General features: G+C 40.7%; 1 protein-coding gene and 1 pseudogene across 2 annotated transcripts in view; one reads left to right on the forward strand and one right to left on the reverse strand.

Moving 5' to 3' along the window:
- LOC306646601 (uncharacterized protein) overlaps positions 1-22016 on the forward strand; it is a 234870-nt gene that overhangs the window by 145785 nt on the left and 67069 nt on the right. The window lies entirely within an intron of this gene.
- On the reverse strand, positions 3920-8597 carry LOC306646458 (PRELI domain containing protein 3B-like; annotated as a pseudogene). Its single transcript has 2 exons — positions 8491-8597; positions 3920-4812 (listed from the first exon to the last, which is right to left on the reverse strand). The product of its transcript is annotated as a PRELI domain containing protein 3B-like (transcript).

Below are 22016 nucleotides of genomic sequence, written 5' to 3' on the forward strand. Positions count from 1 at the left end.
ACAATGGTTTTTAGGATAGCAGGTTATTTTATACAGTTTAATGTCCTTTAGAACTATATGATTTCTCCTTTTAGAGTGAGTTCCCTCATGCATGCTGTTCTAGTGATCTAGGTGATCTCGCTTGGTTCTGAGTTTGGTCCAGAATCAGGTACAGTTCCTGTTGCTGGCTCTTTGCGGTACAAAATCCGTGGATATTTGTCACCCCTTGCAGCAACAACTTCCACTGGTCTTATGGGTGGTGGACTGGAAACTGAGGCACTTCTATCTTTCTCTTTAGTGCACTGCTTTCTTGCTTGTGTGTTTATAGAGGACAGAAGAAAAGAGGTTTACTTGCTTTGAGAGGAGAGAGAGAGAGAGAGACTTTGCTTATCAGAGAGACTTTGCTTAAGAGACCTTGAGAGAAGGACAGGCTTTGCTTAGAGCTTAGAGGAAGAGAGACTTGCTATGCCTGCTAGCTGCTGCCGCTTTTCCCTACTAGCTGCTGTGTTTTTCCTTCTAGCTGCTGCCACGCGTGTGTTTTCTTCTAGCTGTCATTCTGTATGTCCTAGCTGCTTCCGTGTGTTTTTCCCTCTGGCTGCTGCCGTGTGTGCGTTTTTCCCTCTAGCTGCTGCCGCGTGTGTCCTATTAGCTGCTGCTCTGTGTGTTTTCTGCTTCCCTGCTGTCACGTTCTGCTTACGTTTATATCACCTCCAGGAGGTGGAGAGCAGGGCCACACCCCTTACACAAAGATTAGGCCAGACGCTCCAAGCAGGCACAATTAGGAGTGCTTGAGAACACATGCGCATACACTGTGTGCGTGGATGATAAAATCACCTGAGTGTGCCTATGTCAATTAACCTCCTCGCTGCTGATGTGATCAACATGGCACAGCCCCCAACAATTCCCCCTTCTTTATATACAATGAAAAGAATGCTGGCAGGGATTGTGTCTGTCTTAGGTTGTCCACGGCAGAGCAACATCCTTACCCCTCATCAGAATTCTGACCTCCAGGCGTCAGAACCCTGTCTTAGGTTGGTATGAGCTCCCCATGAATCTTACCCATCTTTGACTACCGATTCAGCACACCAAGCCATATACTGGGAGATTGTTCTGCTTCAAGGGCGGCCATGGCCTGTTTTATGATGACATAAGCCTGTTGACTGGCTTTGAGGTGTTTGGAGATGTAAGATAGAATTAACACAAGCACACCCAAGTCTATTAGTGTAAAACCTAAAAATCCCCAAAATCTGGTGCCAAACTGTGCTGAAAAAATAATTATTTCACCCTCTCTACATTTTTCAATATTAACTCCATTAACCTTCTAGTCAGTGTATTTCCCTTTACTTATAAACCCTCCTTAAAGGTGAGGTATCAACATGAGTGATTAGAAAGTGAGTTACACAGAATGAAAATAAGCAGCTTGCTTTACTGAGAAAAAGATGAAAATCATCTGTGTGGCTAAATCAGCTTATGAGGGGCTATGGGTCCAGCAAATTCCAGTTTAGGAATTGCCCGAGTGATGCAATCACTATCAGCAAAAAGATCTGTTACTCCCCAAACTCTACAAGGCTATGACAACAGCTTCCATTTTGTGAGCCTTGAGTTGAAGAGTTCTGTGCCTTGTTTCTTAAATGATTTGGTAACATCTTGCCCTCAACATCAGTAACTAATTCGCACTCATTAACCCAATGTTTTCCCTTTCTGCAATTTGGGCAGAGTCCTGGGGCACAAGATGTAACAGATTTTACTATAGTTATCTCTTGGCTTTTCTTTTGTTAGGGCATTGTCTCTTTGCTGCTGTATATATGTGCATACACTCCAGGATCATATTGATTTTGAGTATCTATTGAAGCATATTAGCCTTCTCCTACTAGCATTCCAACATTTTCACCAGGAAACCTTGCTACTACATTTCTGCAAGCAGTTTCAGCAGCTATTTCTTGCCACTGAGCTCTCCAACCAGACATCATCCTCCAGATAACACTGCTCTGCATAGCTTTTTCCAATCAGTTGTAACTGCCTCTAAGTTTTTTAGTATGAGATTCAGCTCTCTCCTACCTTTTTCCCTTGTTCTTAAGTTTTCACTACCACTTAGTTATTCCTTTTTGTGGTTCTTTGTATTAGGTTTAGCTTTCTCCTACATTTTTCCCTTGTTCTTAAACTTTCTGAGTAATTGTTTTCTAAGTCACTACCACGCAATTATTCCTCACTTTGTTTTCTTTAACAGTTCTTTTCTGTTGCTATTAGATCCTGTTTATGAAGATCCCCTTGTGGCACATTGAGCAACTTTTCCTCTATAAACTTTGTGCTTATTTCTGCTAGAGTTTGAACATATGATCATACACTAGTTTCCTTTTTTTCTAATTCTTCCCCAGTGTTTCCTCCCTCCCCAGAACTTTCCTGTTTTTGGTTACCCCAGCTAACTTCCTTTTTAATCTCTTCCAGCACTTCTTCTCCTTCTTGTAATATATTTTTCACACCTCCTTTTGAATTATCCCTTCAGGCTGACTTCATGATATTTCTGAATCCATCCTTCACTGTACAAAGGGCACACTAACAGTAGTACAAACACACAATACAAAATACACACATTCTGGAGCTCCTCTATCATCCTCTTTACAATGCGACCAAAGACATAAACTCTTGACAAAAAACAAACACAAAATCTTATTATTTTAATACCTGGCCCGTCTGCCGGGGGTTACTTTACCCAGCTCTCTGTACTTGGTCCCTCTCCACTGGGGGTTACTTTACCCAGCTCCCTGTACCTGGGCCCTCTTTGACCCAGCTCTGCTGGGGGTTACTTTACCCAGCTCCCTGTACCTGAGCCCTCTTCCACCCAGCTTCCTGTATACTGTTTTAACTTTTTTTGACTTATTTTACTTGACTTATTTTAGTTTTAAACACAAACAACACAAATACATGCATTTTTGCACTTCACTGTCATGTCCTTTGTGACCTTTAGTTTTTGACCAACACTATTCAACACTATTTCTTTTTACTATCCCTCGCCCTTAAACTGCTTTGGCCAGAGACTCCTGCGAGGTTCCTACTTTCTCTGCTGTATCTATTCCCGGAGGCGGATCTTGAATTTTCCCTTACCCTATTCCTGTGAGGTTCCTCAGTTTCCCCACCGTGCAGATTTCCCTTTTTTCCTGTAAGGTTGTTGCTAATTTTCCTTCCCCGCATGCTCCCCATTCCCCGGACGGGCCACCATTCCCCGTACGGGCCACCATTTGTCACTGGCTCTTTGCAGTACAAAATCTGTGGATATTTGTCACTGCTTGCAGCAACAACTTCCACGGGTCTTATGGGTGGTGGACTGGAAACTGAGACACTTCTATCTTTCTCTTTAGTGCACTGCTTTCTTGCTTGTTTGTTTATAGAGGATAGAGGAAATGAGGTTTACTTGCTTTGAGAGGAGAGGGAGAGAGAGACTTTGCTTATCAGAGAGAAAGAGACTTTGCTTAAGAGACCTTGAGAGAAGGACAGGCTTTGCTTAGAGCTTAGAGGAAGAGAGACTTGCTACGCCTGCTAGCTGCCGCCGCTTTTCCCTACTAGCTTCTGCGTTTTTCCTTCTAGCTGCTGCCACGTGTGTGTCTTCTTCTAGCTGCCATTCTGTGTGTCCTAGCTGCTTCCGTGTGTTTTTCCCTCTGGCTGCTGCCGCGTGTGTCCTACTAGCTGCTGCTCTGTGTTTTCTGCTTCCCTGCTGTCCCATTCTGCTTACGGTTGTATCACCTCCAGGAGGTGGAGAGCAGGGCCATGCCCCTTACACAAAGATTAGGCCACACGATCTGAGCAGGCACGATTAGGAGTGCTTGAGAACACATGCGCATACACTTTGTGCATGGACGATAAAATCACCTGAGTGTGCCTATGTCAATTAACCTCCTCGCTGCCGATGTGATCAACATGGCACAGCCCCCAACAGTTCCCAAAGTCTGAAAAGTGTTAAAATTTTATTTTAAGGAGACGCAATGTCAATTCCAATTTTCCCAAGTACTCTTTAAAAAAAAAATTGTTAAATTTTTACATAAATACAAGAATCTTGGAAATTAGTCATTTCAAACTCACTAACCCCAGATGATTACTTGGATTTTAGAAGCCTTATATCTTTATTTGGACATAAAGTCATATAGCCTTACTCCAGAATATTTTTTAAAAATTCTATCTAAAATATAGTTGTAGTTTTTAAATGACAAATAAAGACATTGTCTGCTTGGAGAGACCTGGGGACCTGATATATCCTGACTTTTTTATTTCTCTTCAAATGCTACTACCACCATCAGTATTCTTATGCTTCTTCTTGCCAAAGACGTCAACACTTTGATCTCAGCATTTAATTTATTTATTACCCATTCCATTGCTTCTCAGGCTTTACCAGCATTGGAAGATATCATGCTTGCCATCAACCCTTCCAGGTTGCTAAGGCTGCCTCCCTGCACAGAGATTATGGCTTCCTGAATCAGAACAGTCTTTTATGGGTATTAAGGATGTGATTTTTATGTAAGTCTCTTATCCCCTGAATTATTTGTAAAGGAAATATTAGTAGTTTTAAAGTTTCATTGTTTTCTCTACAGGATCAGCTACAGAATGTTCTTGCAGATGTTTTGATTCTTGTTACATCAATGAGAGACTTCAAGTTGGAAGAAATTCCCCATGGTATGCTGAGAAGTCTGTGGCTGCACAGCTTTCCAGAGGGATCTATATGTCTGTCCAGCATATCAACTGTTAACTGCATTGAAGTTCATAGGGTTTGGATATTTCTGCAGTTCAGCTATTATAACTGTTTCCTATGGGTGGTTGAAGACATGCTCCAAGATCCAGAGCTTCCTGGTGCAGACAGCCCAATCCCTGTACCAGCTATGCTGGGGGACAGTGAGTCACCCAGGCCCTGTCCCACCCCACCTGCACCCAGTGGGCCATATAGTGTTCAGGAGCCATCAGGCCCCAAGAGAGAGTATCCCAAAGTGAGATCCCTTAAATATTTGTATTTTCCTAGTTAAAGGTTTCCTAATATGTTGTCTTCATTTAAACATTTAGTACTTTATTAACTATAGTTTTATGTTTCTGGATATAAACATTTTTAACATTGATCAGTACTGTATATGCTTGTAATAAAACTTGTAACAAAGTTTATTATAAGAGGAAAAGTAACAAATTATTCATTATTTATATCTAGAGAGTTTTAAGACTGAGTTCAGTAAGTTGTTATTACAGAATAATTACAGAAGATACTCAACTGGTTTACCACTGAAAGACCTACCAGCAAACTTTGTATTAGTTAGATTTATAGATCTGTTATTTCTATCCTTACCATTCTTGCTGTAATGTACTACATTTAAAGCATTGGGGAACTCTGATGTTTCATTTACAGTTTTTCCCTCTATCCCTCCCCCTGCCCTGCAATATATTGTTCATCTGATTTTAATGCTGCACAAATGTACATTTTCTCATGCCTGTTTGCTTTGGATGTTGTATGCTGAACTGTAGCAAGTTGTTACTTTTGTTATCTGTATACAGTTGCTTGCTTTAAATTAGCAGATCCTGAAATAGCTTTATTGCATATCTAAAATAAAAGTATTTTATATAAAAAATAATATGATGGCAACTATCAAAGTTATTTCCATGGAGACTAGCTTAAAAGCAGGTTTTGTTGTTTCTGTCATTTTCACTCAGCAATGAACTCATACAAAAGAATGACTTATTCAATCATCCCTAGGAAGCCATGGCCTTGCAGAATATATAAGCAAACTGAGAATGACACCTACAGAACAGTAGAATTAATGCTATAAAACTTACCTGCAGGTAGCAGTGACAGAACACCAGAGTTAATTCTCAAGCAGTTAGCTCCTTGAGAATTGCCATGGAGGAAAAGGAGTCACAAAACTTCAGTCCGATACTAAAGAATGCAATGTGTATATGCATGCACAGGGAGATTGCTGGTAGAACTCCCTATCCCACATTTTTGAATGCTCTCTACATTATGAGAGAATAGGAAAGAAGAGTTCATGAACAAACCCAGTTATTTTATTCAAGAGGATTAATCAACTGATTAGAGTAAGATTCTCATATCCCAATAATTTTACCTTTAAATTTTCTTGCATTGTCTCCCACATGAGCTTTTGGGAGATACCTCATATCTGAATCATAATAGTTTTATTAATTTAATTATCAATGCTGTACAGAGGAGCAGAGAAAGAACCTCAGCTAAACAGGGGGAGGGACAAGCATGGATGTTAAGAATAACTTCTGTACTGGATTCCAGAATCAGAAGGTACCATTCTGTGAGAAGCAGACAGATATGCCTTTAACAAGTGTTGGGTAAATTTGGCAAAAGCCGAGGTTCACCCCTGCTTCAGTCACAAATAAAGCCATTTACACTCTTTGCCTCCTATTTAAGGGGCTAAAGAGACACAGGAAGTCTTGGAATTTTATGTGAAAAGAAACTTTAGGATGCAGGCCTGCCACCAAATAGGCTCATCCTCTCACCATGGAGTTATGTCAGGGTGAAGGACAAGCTGAAAGGGAATAACAGGGAAGAACATTTTAACCTTTAAATTTTTCTCAGGTACCTCTGCTGGCTTCTGATTTTTCCTGCCACTGAAATGTCTCCATGATAACCCACCAGGATATTAAGATGAATCCTCTCTTGACCAGAGTTTTATTTGGTAGCCTATGGTCAATAACTGTCTCACAACAGATATATACTAAAACCCCCTGCATGTCCTGCTAATCCAGACTCTTTGAGCAGTAACAGACACCTGAGTAGACCTCATGTAGTCACAGAGACATCTGTGCAAACTCCACTGCAGGTAGGAACTTAGCTGTCTGTCTCAATTGTCAGTCAGGGCAGTGGTCACTTCAAGGGGACATTGGGCCTTTCTATGGGCATTTTTAACTATCAAAAATTGCAGGTGTCTGTGCTAAGTTATATATTAGACAGGAACCATGGATGTTACTAAGCACATCATCATATATAGGAAAGACTCCCAACACAACAAAGCATCTGTTCTCTCATGTTAATCATGCTGAAGTTCAGGAACCCTGGTATAGATCATAAATCGGGAAGGCACTGGGTCTTTTCTGGTTCATTATTTTGTCCCCAGTGCTTCAAGAACAGTGATTATTTTAGAGTAAGTGAGAAAGAGTGAAAAAAGAAGTGGGAGAGGAAGACACATGGCATCTTAAAACCTGGGGGCAAGGGAATTAATAATTTGGGCCTGATTCTAGTGCTACAGTCTCTCTGTCAATGAGTTTGGCCAGACTACCAAAAGTTTTCCAGTCCAAGTCCAGTTGTTGATGTGAAGCCAGATACCCCTCCTTGAGTATCAGGCAAGATTCCTTGTAAGTAGTAACCCCCTATTAGTTCCCTCCCTATTGGTCTTCCAACCTCTTGTGACACTATTTGATTGCCTTTTTCATACCAAGTCCAGGTCCCAGAGAACAAGGGATGGCCTTTTCTACTAGAGCCCACTGAAATTATTGAAACATACTAATCCTAAACCTGCTTATGCTGCCTCCTCTTTTCTTCCTGAACAAATAAAATAAGTCATTTTCCCAAATTCTCCCTCACCTTCCACACTCTCTGCCTCCTGACCAACACTGGTGCTTCTCATATGGCCTGGTGCAACTGTTTATGGGAACTGTAGAAGTCTTGGAGAGTCAAATCTGTTTCTGTGAGTCTTAACATAACAGAATTTTTTAAAAAAATGAAAGGTACCATTCCAAGAACACCAAACTTGCAAAGCTTCTCAAAAGAGCCAGGACAATTACATTCATAGGCTGAGTTCCTGAGCTTCGGTCATGGGAGCCCACCCAGTTCTCTGCACTCTGTTAGGCTTTCCCCATCCTTTGTGCTGAGGAATAGAAAGGACTGCAAGAGATGGGAGGGGAGGAATGTCGCTGTACCTGGAAAGTGGAAATTGTGCAAGCACTATTTCCAATGCACATAATTTCTTTGATGGTGGCTGCAAACTTGGGTCACAGAAGAGGCACAGGAGCAGACAAAAGCCCACAATAATCTGGAGTAGAACTAGACTTGGACTAGTTTTCTTTCCATTTCCTCAGTTACCTTTCCAATGAACACTTTAAAGCATCATAAAAGTCAGATCATTTTCTTTCTTGGGTGTTCTTGCAATCAGATTAAACTTCCCATGAGAAGAAAATGGCCTGTTGTGACTTTATGACCTCTCCTCCTACTGATTGGTATTATCAGAGCTCGTGACCAGAGCTCTGCCATCCCCAGGACTAAAAACTATGGGAACATGGTCAGCTTAATGTGCATGCAGACTAGGACCTGTAAAATTAAAATTCTAAAGGATTTTCCTGCTGCAGTACCAAGGTCATTGCTCCCTCCAATCAATGCCCCTGGCTGCATATCACTTCCTGGACACCACAGTAAAATCGTCCTCAGCATACTGACACTTTAGGGACTCTGATGGGGCTCAGAGAAGTCAGAAGACTGACTGCAGAGTGCCCTTCATTTTTTGCTGAAAAGTGCACTCTCACCATCTAGTGGTCTTGAGGGGAAACTGCAGGGATCTGCACACCATGACCCAGGATCTGCCATTTAGGAAAAACATGGTCCTCTCAATTGTAGTCCTCCCAATCGTCATCACAGCGCAATGACAGGGCTTTCAGAGCTTCTTAAGCAATAGATTAGCTAATGCTTCCACCTCTGGAAAAGAAGTAAAAGAAAAAACATTTACAGGGTTTTGAATGTTAAGCTTGGGTGTGGTTTGGGATCCTAAAGGGGACACTGCAAAAGGATTCTCTGGAATCCTGGGTGCTAGGAAACAGCTTGTGCAGCCTCTTATATCTCAGAGTTCCTAGGCTGGAACTGACTAACCCTGAAGTCTGTCTGCTTGCAGTGACAATCAGTGAGATCATCATAAAAAGTGTTTTTTCAAAGTGGTGAAAAAGATTGTGTTCTTGGAGGAAAGACCAAAACAGGTGGTCAGCTGCAAGTGTGTACCTGAAGGGATCATGAAAACTAGGATCCCTGCATCTGATACTGCAGGTCTGGGGTGTGGCTTGAGAATCTGCATTGCTATCAAGTTCTCTGGTGAAACTCAGTTGGTCTGGGACCCTCTCTTAGAAACCCATTCAACCACAGCATAACTTAGAATGGTTTCTTCTTAAATGATAGAGGACAGACAGATGTGAGAACCTGAAGTTAAGAGAATAATTTTATAAAGTGGGCCCACTGTGCTGATCCCCACTTGCTTTCTTTTTCAAGAAGCAATTTACCTGCAATCCTACCAGGCCTAAGTGGACAGGATATGTCATATTCTTCAGGAAACTACCTGTTTTCTGCAGGAGAAATACAGTCCTGAAATAATGTTCATAAGGAAGGAAGATTTTAGTGACCCTTTCCACAGGCCAGATGCCAAAACTCCTGATGATAAAGACAATCTCTTCTAATCATATAATCTATAAGAATTTTTGATTAAGAATTAAATAAGAACCCATAAGCATGGGTGAAAGTCACCTAGAGTTGTGGCAGTGGAAACTTGACAGTCTGAAATCATTAAGCTGTCAGTCAAAAATCATGATGTGGACATTGTTGTGACTCTCTGGAAACTTCTCTAGGACCCTCTAATGAAATGAGAGTGCAGAAGAGGCACACAGTCTCTCTCATTTCTGAGAGGACTCACTCTCTTCCTTGAGAGTGTCCTTTTCCCTTGTCCTTTCCCTTCAATAAACTAATGCCTATTACTCTGAGTGAAATTTCTGAAGTCTTTCTGACTTGATCACAAGAATTGGGGTTAGAAGGGGAGCCTTTGCACTGTCTCAATTTCCCAGAAGTCACGAGTTTTGTAACATTAAACATTTGAAGATTCTCATGATCTGCATTGATCTTGCTCCAGATACACTGTCAAGATTTCAGGGGCCACAATCTACAGCTCTTTCAGGAAGAGTCAAAGGTAGAAAATGTAAGAATAGAGGTAAACACTAGGAGTGTCTTTGCCCTTATCACACTCTAGCAGATAGGTTTAACAAGAGATAAATATGAACCCATTTCTGAGCATCAAGTGCCCTTGTTTTCCACTTAAACATGCAAAGGATCAATGATGCCAGGATTCTCATCATCCATATTCCCCAAGGCCAGGTTTTAGGTGACTCTACAAGATAGATATAATTTCTTATTACTTTTTTTGCAAAGATTTACTTGTGATGCTTTTCATGCTAGAGATTTACCAGTACAAAGGGGAAGCCTCTGTACTGTACAACCAGCATGATTTCATATGATGATCATTTCCTGCCTGCAGTCTCCAGCGCATGGATTCTGGTCAATGCTGGGTCCAATAAGAAAACTGGATTTAGACAATCAAAGGTAAGCAGTGCTCTGAGCTACTCCCTTCTATCCTGTTTGGCACAATCAAACTGCAACTACATTTGGCCTATCAGAAGTTATTGTTGATCTGACACCCCACCAACAGAAATCCACAGGGCTATTCCTGTTCTATTCACTCAAGAAATATACCTCAGTTGATCTGGTTCATTTTTTTAATTGTAAACAAATGGGATACATGTTGTTTGTCTGTTTGTACATGGGTTAAAGGCATACATTTGTATAATCATAAATTTACACATGGTAATGTTGTTTGATTCATTCTGTTATTTTTCCCTTCCCCCCCACCCCTCCCACCCTTCTTTTCCTTCTAAACAGTCCTTTCTTCCTCCATTCTTGCCCCCCGCCCTAACCCTAACCCTAACTCTAACCGTAACACATACTCCTCCCGCCCTCCCCCTATGTGTCATCATCCACTTATCAGCGAGATCATTCGTCCTTTAGTTTTTTGAGATTGGCTTATCTCACTTAGCATGATGGTCTCCAATTTCATCCATTTGCCTGCAAATGCCATAATTTTATCGTTCTTTATGGCACAGTAATATTCCATTGTATATATATACCACAGTTTCTTCATCCACTCATCAATTGAAGGACATCTAGGTTGGTTCCACAATCTGGCTATTGTGAATTGAGCAGCCATGAACATTGATGTGGCTGTATCCCTGTAGTATGCTGATTTTAAGTCCTTTGGTTATAGGCCAAAAAGTGGGATAGCTGGGTCAAATGGTGGTTCCATTCCAAGTTTTCTAAGGAATCTCCACACTGCTTTCCAGAGTGGCTGCACTAATTTGCAGCCCCACCAGCAATGTATGAGTGTACCTTTATCCCCACATCCTCGCCAACACCTGTTGCTTGTATTCTTGATAATCGCCATGCTAATTGGGGTGAGATGGAATCTTAGGGTGGTTTAGATTTGCATTTCTCTTATTACTAGAGATGTTGAACATTTTTTCATATGTTTGTTGATTGCTTGTCCATCTTCTTCTGTGAAGTGTCTGTTCATTTCCTTAGCCCATTTGTCGATTGGATTATTTGTATTCTTGGTGTAGAGTTTTTTGAGTTCTTTATAGATTCTGGAGATTATTCTTCAGATAGATTCTGAAGTATGATTGGCAAAGATATTCTCCCACCCTGTAGGCTCTTTCTTCACATTTCTGATAGTTTCCTTTGCTGAGAGAAAGATTTTTAGTTTGAATCTATCCCAGTTATTGATTCTTGCTTTTATTTCTTGTGCTATGGGAGTCCTGTTGAGGAAGTCTGGTCCTAGGCCGACATGTTGAAGATCTGGACCTACTTTTTCTTCTATAATCTGCAGGGTCTCTGGTCTGATTACAAGGTCCTTAATCCATTTTGAGTTGAGTTTAGTACAGGGTGAGAGATATGGGTTTAGTTACATTCTGTTGCATATGGATGTCCAATTCTCCCAGCACCATTTGTTGAAGAGGCTATTTTTTCTCCATTGCATATTTTTGGCACCTTTGTCTAGTATTAGAAAGTTGTATTTATTTGGGTTTGTGTCCATGTTGTCTATTGTGTACCATTGATCTACCTGTTTATTTTGGTACACATATAATGCCGTCTTTGTTACTATTGCTTTGTAATACAGTTGAAGTTCGGGTATTGTGATACCCCCTGCTTCATTTTTCCTGCGAAGGATTGCTTTAGCTATTCTGCTTTTCCTATTCTTCCAGATGAATTTCATGATTGCTTGCTCTATTTCTGTAAGGTACATCATTGGGATTTTAATTGGAATTACATTGAATCTGTATAGCACTTTTGGTAGTATGGCCATTTTGACAATATTAATTCGGCCTATCCAAGAACATGGGAGATCTTTCAATCTTCTAAGGTTTTCTTTAATTTCTTTCTTTAGTGTTCTGTAGTTCTCATTGTAGAGGTCTTTCACCTCTTTTGTGAGATTGATTCCCAAGTATTTTATTTTTTTCAATGCTATCATGAATGGGGTAGTTTTCATAATTTCTCTTTCTGAGGATTCATCACTTATGTATAAAAATGCATTGGATTTATGAGCATTGATCTTGTAACCTGCTACTTTACTGAATTCACTTATGAGTTCCAAAAGTTTTCTGATGGAATTTCCTGGTTCCTCTAAGTATATAATCATATCATCAGCAAATAGGGATAGTTTGAGTTCTTCTTTTCCTATTCGTATTCCTTTAATTTCTTTGGTCTCTCTAATTGCTCTGGCTAGCGTTTCAAGTACGATGCTGAATAGAAGTGGTGAAAGAGGGCATCCCTGCCTTGTTCCAGTTTTTAGGGGGAATGCTTTCAGTTTTTCACCATTTAGAATGATATTATCCATGGGCTTAGCTTAGATGGCCTTTATAATGTTAAGGAATGTTCCCACTATCCCTATTTTTTCTAGTGTTTTGAGCATGAAGGGGTGCTGTATTTTATCAAATGCTTTTCTGCATCTATTGAAATAATCATGTGATTCTTGACTTTAAGACTATTGATATGGTGAATTACATTTCATGATTTCCGGATGTTGAACCAACCTTTCATCCCTGGGATGAAACCCTCTTGATCATGGTGCATGATCTTTTTAATATATTTTTGTATGCGATTTGCTAAAATTTTGTTAGAATTTTTGCGTTAATGTTCATTAATGATATTGGTCTGAAATTTTCTTTCCTTGATGTGCCTCTGTCTGGTTTGGGTATCAGGGTAATATTGGCTTCATAGAATGAGTTTGGGAGGGTTCCCTCCTCTTCTATTTCATGGAATACTTTGAGAAGTATTGCAATGAGCTCTTCTTTAAAGGTATTTTAGAACTCGGCTGAGAACCCATCTGGTTCTGAACTTTTCTTTGTTGGTAGGCTTTTGATGATCTCTTCTACTTCATTACTTGAAATTGGTCTATTTAAATTGTGTATGTCCTCATTCAGTTTAGGCAATTCATATGTCTCTAGAAACCTGTTGATGTCTTCAAAATTTTCTATTTTGTTGGAGTATAGATTTTCAAAATAGCTTCTAATTATGTTTTGTATTTCCATCCTGTCTGTTGTGATATTTCCTTGTTCATTCCGAATTTTAGTGATTTGGGTTTTCTCTCGTCTTCTCTTTGTTAGAGTGGCTAAGGGTTTATCAATTTTGTTTATTTTTTCAAAGAACCAACTATTTATTTTGTCAATTTTTTGTATTGTTTCTTTTGTTTCAATTTCGTTGATTTCAGCTCTGAGTTTAACTATTTCCTGTCTTCTACTACTTTTGGTGTTGGTCTGTTCTTCTTTTTCTAGGGCTTTTAGTTGTAGTGTTAGGTCGTTTATTTGTTGAGTTTTACTTCTTTTATTGAATGCGCTCCATGAAATAAATTTTCCTCTAAGTACTGCTTTCATAGTGTCCCAAAGATTTTGATATGATGTTTCTTTGTTCTCATTTACCTCTAAGAATTTTTTAATTTCCTTCCTAATATCTTCTGTTATCCATTCATCATGTAATAGCATATTGTTTAATCTCCAGGTGTTGGAGTAGCTTCTGTTTTTTACTCTTTCATTTATTTCTAATTTCAATCCATTATGATCTCATAGAATACAAGTTAGTGTCTCTATCTTCTTGTATTTGCTAACAGTAGCTTTGTAGCATAATATATGGTCTATTTTAGAGAAGGATCCATGTGCTGCTGAGAAGAAAGTGTATTCGCTCTTGGTTGGATGGTATATTCTATAAATGTCAGTTAAGTCTAAATTATTGATTGTATTATTGAGGTCTATGGTTTCTTTGTTCAATTTTTGTTTGGAAGATCTGTCCAGTGGTGAGAGAGGTGTGTTAAAATCACCTAGTATTACTGTGTTATGGTCTATTTAGTTTCTGAAATTGAGAAGGATTTGTTTGACATACCTGGATGAGCAACTGTTTGGGGCATAGATGTTTATGATTGTTATGTCTTGCTGATTTATGGTTCCCTTAAGCAATGTGTAATGTCCTTCTTCATCCCTGCTAACTTTGACTTGAAGTCCACATTATCTGAAATGAGGATGGATACCCCAGCTTTTTTGCTGAGTCCATGTGCATGATATGTTTTTACCCATCCTTTCACCTTTAGTCTATGGGTATCTCTTTCTATGAGGTGAGTCTCTTGTAGGCAACATATTGTTGGATCTTTCTTTTTAATCCAATCTGCCTGTCTATGTCTTTTGATTGATGAGTTCAGGCCTTTAATATTCAGGGTTATTATCAAGATATGATTTGTATCCCCGGTCATTTGGCTCATTTTATTTATTTATTTATTTATTTATTTATTTATTTATTTATTTATTTATTTTGACATGACTTGGTTCTTCCTTTATTTGACAATTCCTTTAGGATTGTTCGTCCCATTGCTGATTTGCTTCTTTGTTTTTCATCTCTTCCTCATGTAATATTTTGCTGAGAATGTTCTGTAATGCTGGCTTTCTTTTTTAAAATTCTTTTAGCTTTTGTTTTTCAAGAAAGGATTTTATTTCATCAGCAAATTTGAAGGTAAGTTTTGCTGGGTATAAGATTCTTGGTTGGCATCCATTTTCTTTCAGGGCTTGAAAAATGTTGTCCCAGGCCCTTCTAGCTTTTAGGGTCTGGATTGAAAAATCTGCTGATATCCATATTGGTTTCCCCCTTAATGTAATTTGGTTCTTTTCTCTTGCAGCCTTTAAAATTCTGTCTTTATTTTGTATGTTAGGTATTTTCATAATAATGTGCCTTGGTGTGGTTCTGTTTTAATTTTGTATATTTGGAGTCTTATAAGCCTCTTGTACTTGATCTTCCATTTCATTCTTCAGATTTGGGAAATTTTCTGATATTATTTCATTGAATAGATTGTTCATTCCTTTGGTCTGTTTCTTTAAGCCTTCCTCAATCCCAATAATTCTTAAATTTGGCCTTTTCATGATGTCCCATAGTTCTTGGAGATTGTGTTCATGATTTCTTACCAATGTCTCTGTTTGGTCCACTTTGTTTTCAAGGTTAAATATTTTGTCTTCAATATCTGAGGTTCTGTCTTCCAGATGTTCTATCCTATTGGTTATGCTTTCTATGGAGTTCTTAATTTGGTTTATTGTTTCCTTCATTTCAAGTATTTCTGTTTGATTTTTTTTTCAATATCTCTAACTCTATTGGTGCGATCATTCAGTGCCTGCATTTGCTCTTGCATCTCGTCATTTGCTTCCCTGATCATTTTAATTATGTGCATTCTGAACTCCCTTTCTGTCATTTCTTCTGCCATGCTGTTGTTGGGTTTTATTGATGTAACGTCTAGATTTGTTTGCAGCATTTTCTTTCCTTGTTTTCTCATGTGGTTCAGGTATCAGTGGACCGCTGAGATATTGCAGATTTCCTCTATTGACTTATAATGTCCCTGAAGATTTCTAGTATATCCCCTCTTAGCCTTCAGTAGCCTGAAGTCTTGGAGAAAGTTGATAATGCGGTGGTCCACAAGGAAGCTGCCTCTCTAGGGGTGGTGGCCTTCCGGTGGGGTATATTCCCTGCTAGTGGGCAGAGGTACCTTCACTTGATGATGAATGGTCATCCAAAGGGGAAGTAGGATGTGGGCTGATACAAGGTCAGTTTGGGCCTGTGTCTCTGGTTTTGTAGTCCTTGTGGGAGATCCTCACCCGGCAGGGAAGACTCACCCGGTGGGGAGGTCTCACTGGTCAGTTCCCCTCCTAGAGGTTCATTCAATTCACAACTACCGCCTGGGCTGGGCAGCCTTCTTCTGCAATGTTCCCAGGGACCCGGACCTACCTCCTGGGCCTCGAAGCCTCGCCCTTCACAGACGACTCTCTTTATGCTGCCTCTCCTCAGAGAATCTGCCTGCAGTCCTGGAGCCTTCACTCCACCCCTCAGTTTGTCTGTGCGGTTATTCCACCAAGAAGCTGCCTAGGTCCTGGGACCCTGCTCTGCACCTAATCGCCTGGCTGTGCGGCCCCTCTTCTGAGCAGCCACCTGGAGCCCCTTACAGTCACTCCGAGTCCCAGTGACCAGCCACACGCCTCTTCCTCCGGCAGCTGCCTGGTGTTCCGTGCGGTCGCTCTAAGACCAAGTGACCCACTGCACACCTCCTTCTCCTCCAGGCAGTCACCCAGAGATCTGGTGCGTTCGTCGCGAGTCCCAGGAACTCACTGTTCACCTTTTCGTCCCCACTGCCACCTGTAGCCCTGGTGCAGTCACTCTGAGCCCAAGCACCCCGCTGTGCTCTTCCTCTTCCTCCAGCCAACCCCCCTGTGTTCAGGAGGGGATGCTCTGAGTCCAAACCACTCACTACGCTGCTCCTCCGGATAGCCGCTCGGAGCCCTTGTGCAGCTGCTCCAAGTCCAAGCGATGTGCCAAGCCTGTGTTTCTCCTTCTTCTCTGGGCAGCCCTCGGTGTTCAGGAGTGGTCACTTTCAGTCCAAACAGCTCACCGCGCACCCCCTCCTTTGGGCAGCCTCCCAGAGCCCGGGTGGGTTGCTCCGTGTCCAAGCACTGTGCTGAGCGGCCTCCTCTCTGATGCTCCCAGTTGTCCACGTTCCCTGCTCCAGCGGGGGGAGGGGTGTCTTCATCGGGCAAATCTACTTCACAAAGTTCCCTGCGTTCGTGGACTACTGCCCCGTCCAGGACGCCTCCCCAATGGGAGAGACTCACCCGGCTGCTTTGAGTTGGTCCCAAGTCTCTCTATATCTCCTCTTCTTGAGTCCTGAATCCATGCTGCTCCTACGGATAGCTGCCTGGAGCCCTGGTGCAGCTGCTCCAAGTCCAAGCGACATGCCTAGTCTATGCTTCTCCTTCTCCTCTGGGCAGCCCCTGGTGTTCAGGAGTGGTCGCTTTCAGTCCAAACAGCTCACCACGCACTCCCTCCTTTGGGCAGCCTCCCAAAGCCCCGGTGGGTTGCTCTGAGTCCCAGCGCTGTGCTGAGCAGCCTCCTCTCCAATGCTCCCAGTTGTCCACGTTCACTGCTCCAGCAGGGGGAGGGGTGTCTCGCCGGACAGCTCTACTTCACAAAGATCCCTGTGTTCGGGTCTGCCGCCCCGTCCGGGATGCCTCCCCAATGGGAGAGACTCACCCAGGTGCTTTGAGTTGGTCCCAAGTCTCTCTATATCTCCTCTTCTTGAGTCCTGAGTCCTGGAGCAACATGAAATGCAGCCACCCTCTAGTCCACCATCTTGAATCCCCCTGATATGGTTCTTAATATGCACTGTAGATCTAGTGAAAAATGATTTCCTGAAAATAGAAAGAAATTTTTGGTTTCAAATGTATGCTCACTGACACAATATTATATGTAATACAGAAAAAAAGCAAGTGTTTTCAGAGTGACTTATCCATTGGACACAGTAGGCAGAGTGCCTACATTGCATGGAAATGTTTTATTTTGAAGTCCTAAGAAAATATATATGAATACATTCTGTCCTGGATTATATTCATCTACATACCAGCCCTGTAGCAAAATATAAACTTTTAACTTTCTTTGAATAGGGAGGGGTCCATGAAGGCAGACACAATCTCTGGGACTGTCTAAAGTCATGCTCCAACATGTGACCAGTATTAGGTCATTCTCAAAGCTTGTATAGACAAACTTTTTTCATCACATTTTTTATTGGTGCATTATAGTTGTGAGACCAGGGCAAAAAAACAAATAGTTGATTACCAAAGAAAGGGAGATGGGTAGATATCACTAACCATCAACTGATTGCTAACAGCCCCTGGGAGAGAGGAAGGATCACATCCTCCAATACAAGCAATCATCACCTAGTTGACTATCTTCCTTCCCTTTTGATCATCTTTGGTCACAGAGGCAAGATAAGAGGAGAAGAGGCCATGAGAAAAAATAAAACCTAAAATTTATAAAGGGAAAATTTACCCCCACTCCCTTGAGCATCAGCACTGAACTCCTTTCCAGAGTGTGCTCTCTCTCTCTCTCTCTCTCTCTCTCTCTCTCTCTCTATATATATATATATATATATATATATATATATATATATAGATAGATAGATAGATAGATAGATATAGATACAGATATATAGATATATAGATATATATTCTATTCTTTAAGTAAAACTTTTTCTCTTGCCTTGGCATTTCTTGGGTGTTTAATTTTCAACAGAGGAGGAACAAGGACCCAATCCTGATTTTTAGACTGGTTTCAGTTGTACATAATGCTAGAATTTGTTGTTACATATTTATACATGCACTCAATATAACAATATAATTTGGATAATATCAATCCCCAGCACTTCCCTCCTCCCTCCCTACATCCCACCCCTTGGTCCCTTTTCTCTACTGATCTTTCTTTGATTTTTAGAAGATCTACCCCCTGCTTTGTTTTCTTTTTTCTCTCTACCTTTCATATATAACATATAACCCTTAAACTTCTGGGTTTGACATATTTCCCTTAACATGATGGTCTCTAGTTTCATCTATTTTCCTGCAAAGGCATATGTTCAGTTTTCTTTATGCATGTGTAAAACTACATTGTATATATATATACCACATTTTCTGTATCCATTCATCTATCGATGGACACATAGTCTGGTTTTATATTTTGGCTATTGTGAAATGTGTTGCTATAAACATGGATATATATGTTTGTTCCACTGTAGCATCATGGCTTCAGTTCTTCAGGATATATAGTGAAGAGCAGTACAGCTGGGTCATATGGAGGTTTCACATCCAGTCTTTTGAGAAGCATCCATATTCATTTCCATAGTGGTTGCATTAACTTACATTCCTCCCAACTGTATGAAAGTTTTTGTTTTTCTTCACATCCTCTGCAACATTTATTGTTTTTATTTTTGATGACTGCCATTCTGAATTGTGTGAGATAAAATCTCAATATAGTTTTGATTTTCTTTTCCCTAATTGGTAAAGATGTTGAACAATTTTTCATATATTTCTCGGTCATTTGTATTTCTTCTTTTGAGAAGCATCTGTTTAGTTTATTTGCACATTTATTAATTGGGTTATTTGATTGTTTTGGAGATTTAATCTTCTGTTGTTCCCTGCTATCATTATCTTTTCCCTCCTTTACTACAAAAGGGAATTGAGAAAAACAATAGGTCTGCCAATACTCTTGGTTTCAAGTGACAGAAAACCAACTCTAACATAGGCAAATGTATTGTTTGTATGGGGGGTGGGTTATGTTCTTTTACAAGTAAAAACCCTGTGGGTAGTTCTGAATGAAAACACAGCAGGTGTCAGTGATCCAATGTCTTTTTCTTTCTCGGTTCACATTCCATTTTATGGCCTCCCCTGTAGACAAAAGATGACAATAAGCTTTCGATGCTTACTTTCTACCAGTCATTTGTGGACCTTTTAATCTGTCTGGGCCAACTCAAGCCAATTTGGGAGACTAAATGCCTCCTTGTTCAGGGGGCTTCCATGCTGTGACTTCTTAGGCCTCATTACCTGCCCCACTCACCCCACATGGGGTGAAATGCAGGGGGAGATACCAGATAAAATCAGGAGCTACTTCTAGAAGAAGAGAAAACAAACACTATAGAGAAATAACATCCTCTGGGCAGACTCCCCTCTGATTTGCAGGGGAACAACTGTCTACTTCATAAAGCTGGAAAATCTCTGTCTTTTTCAGCTCATGGCACTGTTAAAGAACTCAGAGACCAGGACATCCCCACTTCATTGATGAGGAGACCAGGGCTCAGAGGGAGTAAATCTTTCTTTCTAATGCCACTGACGTGGTAGAGTCAGAATATGAAGCCAAATCCAGTCTCCAAAGTATGTTTTGAATCAATCTTGGCCTCCCAGATCATTGCTAGTCTCCTTCAGGTACAAGAAGATTATTGCATATCTAGAGAAGGAAGAGGGGAAGCAGGAAGGATGAAGAGTCCCTGACAGCACCTCAAAAAGACCCTGTACCAGTCAGTTTGTTGCTGAGTTTGGGAAGATTCCTGCCTACTCATGTTTTCTAGAGGTTTCCATACATTTTTATTTCCATGTCAACTTTGTAATTTTAGCACTTATATTATTTTTGTTTATTTATTTTTATTAATTCACCTTACCTGTTATACTTACAAAAATATATTTAAAATCACAACTGTCAATGACAATTGTCAATCAAAATGAGTACTACTTGTTTCAAATAAAAATTAATTTCAAAATCCCATATAAATACTAAATAAAATATTCACCATTTGTTCACCATTTAAAATCACCCCATATCTGAGGAAGGATCTTCAGGCTCAGTGTGGAGAAATACATTTAGCAAACACACCAGAAAACACATTACCTCTGTGCTCCTCTGCCACAAATAACTTTCCAGGCATGCCTGCAGTGTCCCTTGCACTCTGAGAGCATAGTGAGGGAAGTCACAGCTCCTCACAATAAGGTGGCCAGGATTTTCTACCCCAATAGTGGCCTCGTTGCCAGGCTCCTTGTTCTGACAACTGCATCCTTAATTTCTGACCACAAATCCTTGCAGACATATGATATTCATAGGCTGTGGTGCCTTCTAGCACCTTTTTGCCTAATAATTCAGTCATATCATAACTCCTAATTTACTGCTTCTGTGATTATTACTATTTAAGTGCTCTCTGAAGAAGAAACCAGGTTTTCACAGTGTCCCCAGGAAGCCAGGCAGTTCTAGACTGAGCACAGTCACATCTTGGACCCCTATCCTTCTGTCTAGCTGCTGCTAAAATGTCTGCCAGAGACCAATCTCCATAGGATGACAGAGGAGCCACCAACTCCAAAAGGAAGGAGGGCCTTTGAGAGCATGAGGGAGAAGCTGCTCACTATACAGAGGAGGAAGCCAGTTCTGAAGGCCCTTGTCTCCATATCTTGCACAACTTCTGGATCAATGTCCCCTGACTCCTAGCACAAGTTTCCAACCCAAATCACATTAAGTTCATAGTTCCAAGGACAAACTTCTCATCTAGAATAATCTAGTTCCTGTCATATATTGATGTAGTCACAATGACATTCTCTCACCTGGGAGATAAAACACATGACCTGATAGACCAATGATTCTATAGAAATAGAAATCATCTAAATAGCTCTACCCCACCCAGCTCTCATCCAGAAGACTTCAAGACTTTCCATCCTGTTGATAGGGAACCTCAAACCAGATGCTGCAGATGAATTAAATTTCATCATTTTCAGAAAGCAATATGTAGTCACTGTGTCTTAGAGGAGGCAGGGCAGTGACCTGAGCCATTTTCTCTCACAGGTGGCTGCTCTGCTGTCTGCTGCTCAGTCCTGTTCCTCAACTGAGCTTCAGTCTGGCCATCTCTGGTACCTCTTCAAGTGCTAGTGGGGGATGACCGGGGGGGTGCTCCTTCTCAGCTGCCCAGATTCAGCACAACTGCACCATGAGGAGAGCTTAGTAGGCATGAGAGACATAAGTAGGCTAAGGAAAAAGAGGTCCAAACAATTTCCTTGTGCTAAGGAAACAGGATTCCAAGGAAGGCTGGTCTTGTGGGATAACAATGGGAGAGAACAGAAATTCTTCCCCAATGAAAAATACTTCCTCTATCATCACTCTTTGGTTTTACTCTTTTGGTTAAGGTCTTTATATTTTACAGTTTATTTTTATTATAGCTAAAAATTAGAAGGAACCCAAACATTGAAAAGGAACAATACGGCTGTTCTACAAGTTTTCAAGCATACTTATGAATAATGGCCTAAAAATATGGATGGTTTAAGTGACTCAGGTAATGTTCAAATGTCAAACAGTAATTGCATGTATGATGAGA

The sequence above is a fragment of the Sciurus vulgaris genome, assembly GCF_902686455.1.
Source record: "Sciurus vulgaris genome assembly, chromosome: 16".
Classification (NCBI taxonomy): domain Eukaryota; kingdom Metazoa; phylum Chordata; class Mammalia; order Rodentia; family Sciuridae; genus Sciurus; species Sciurus vulgaris.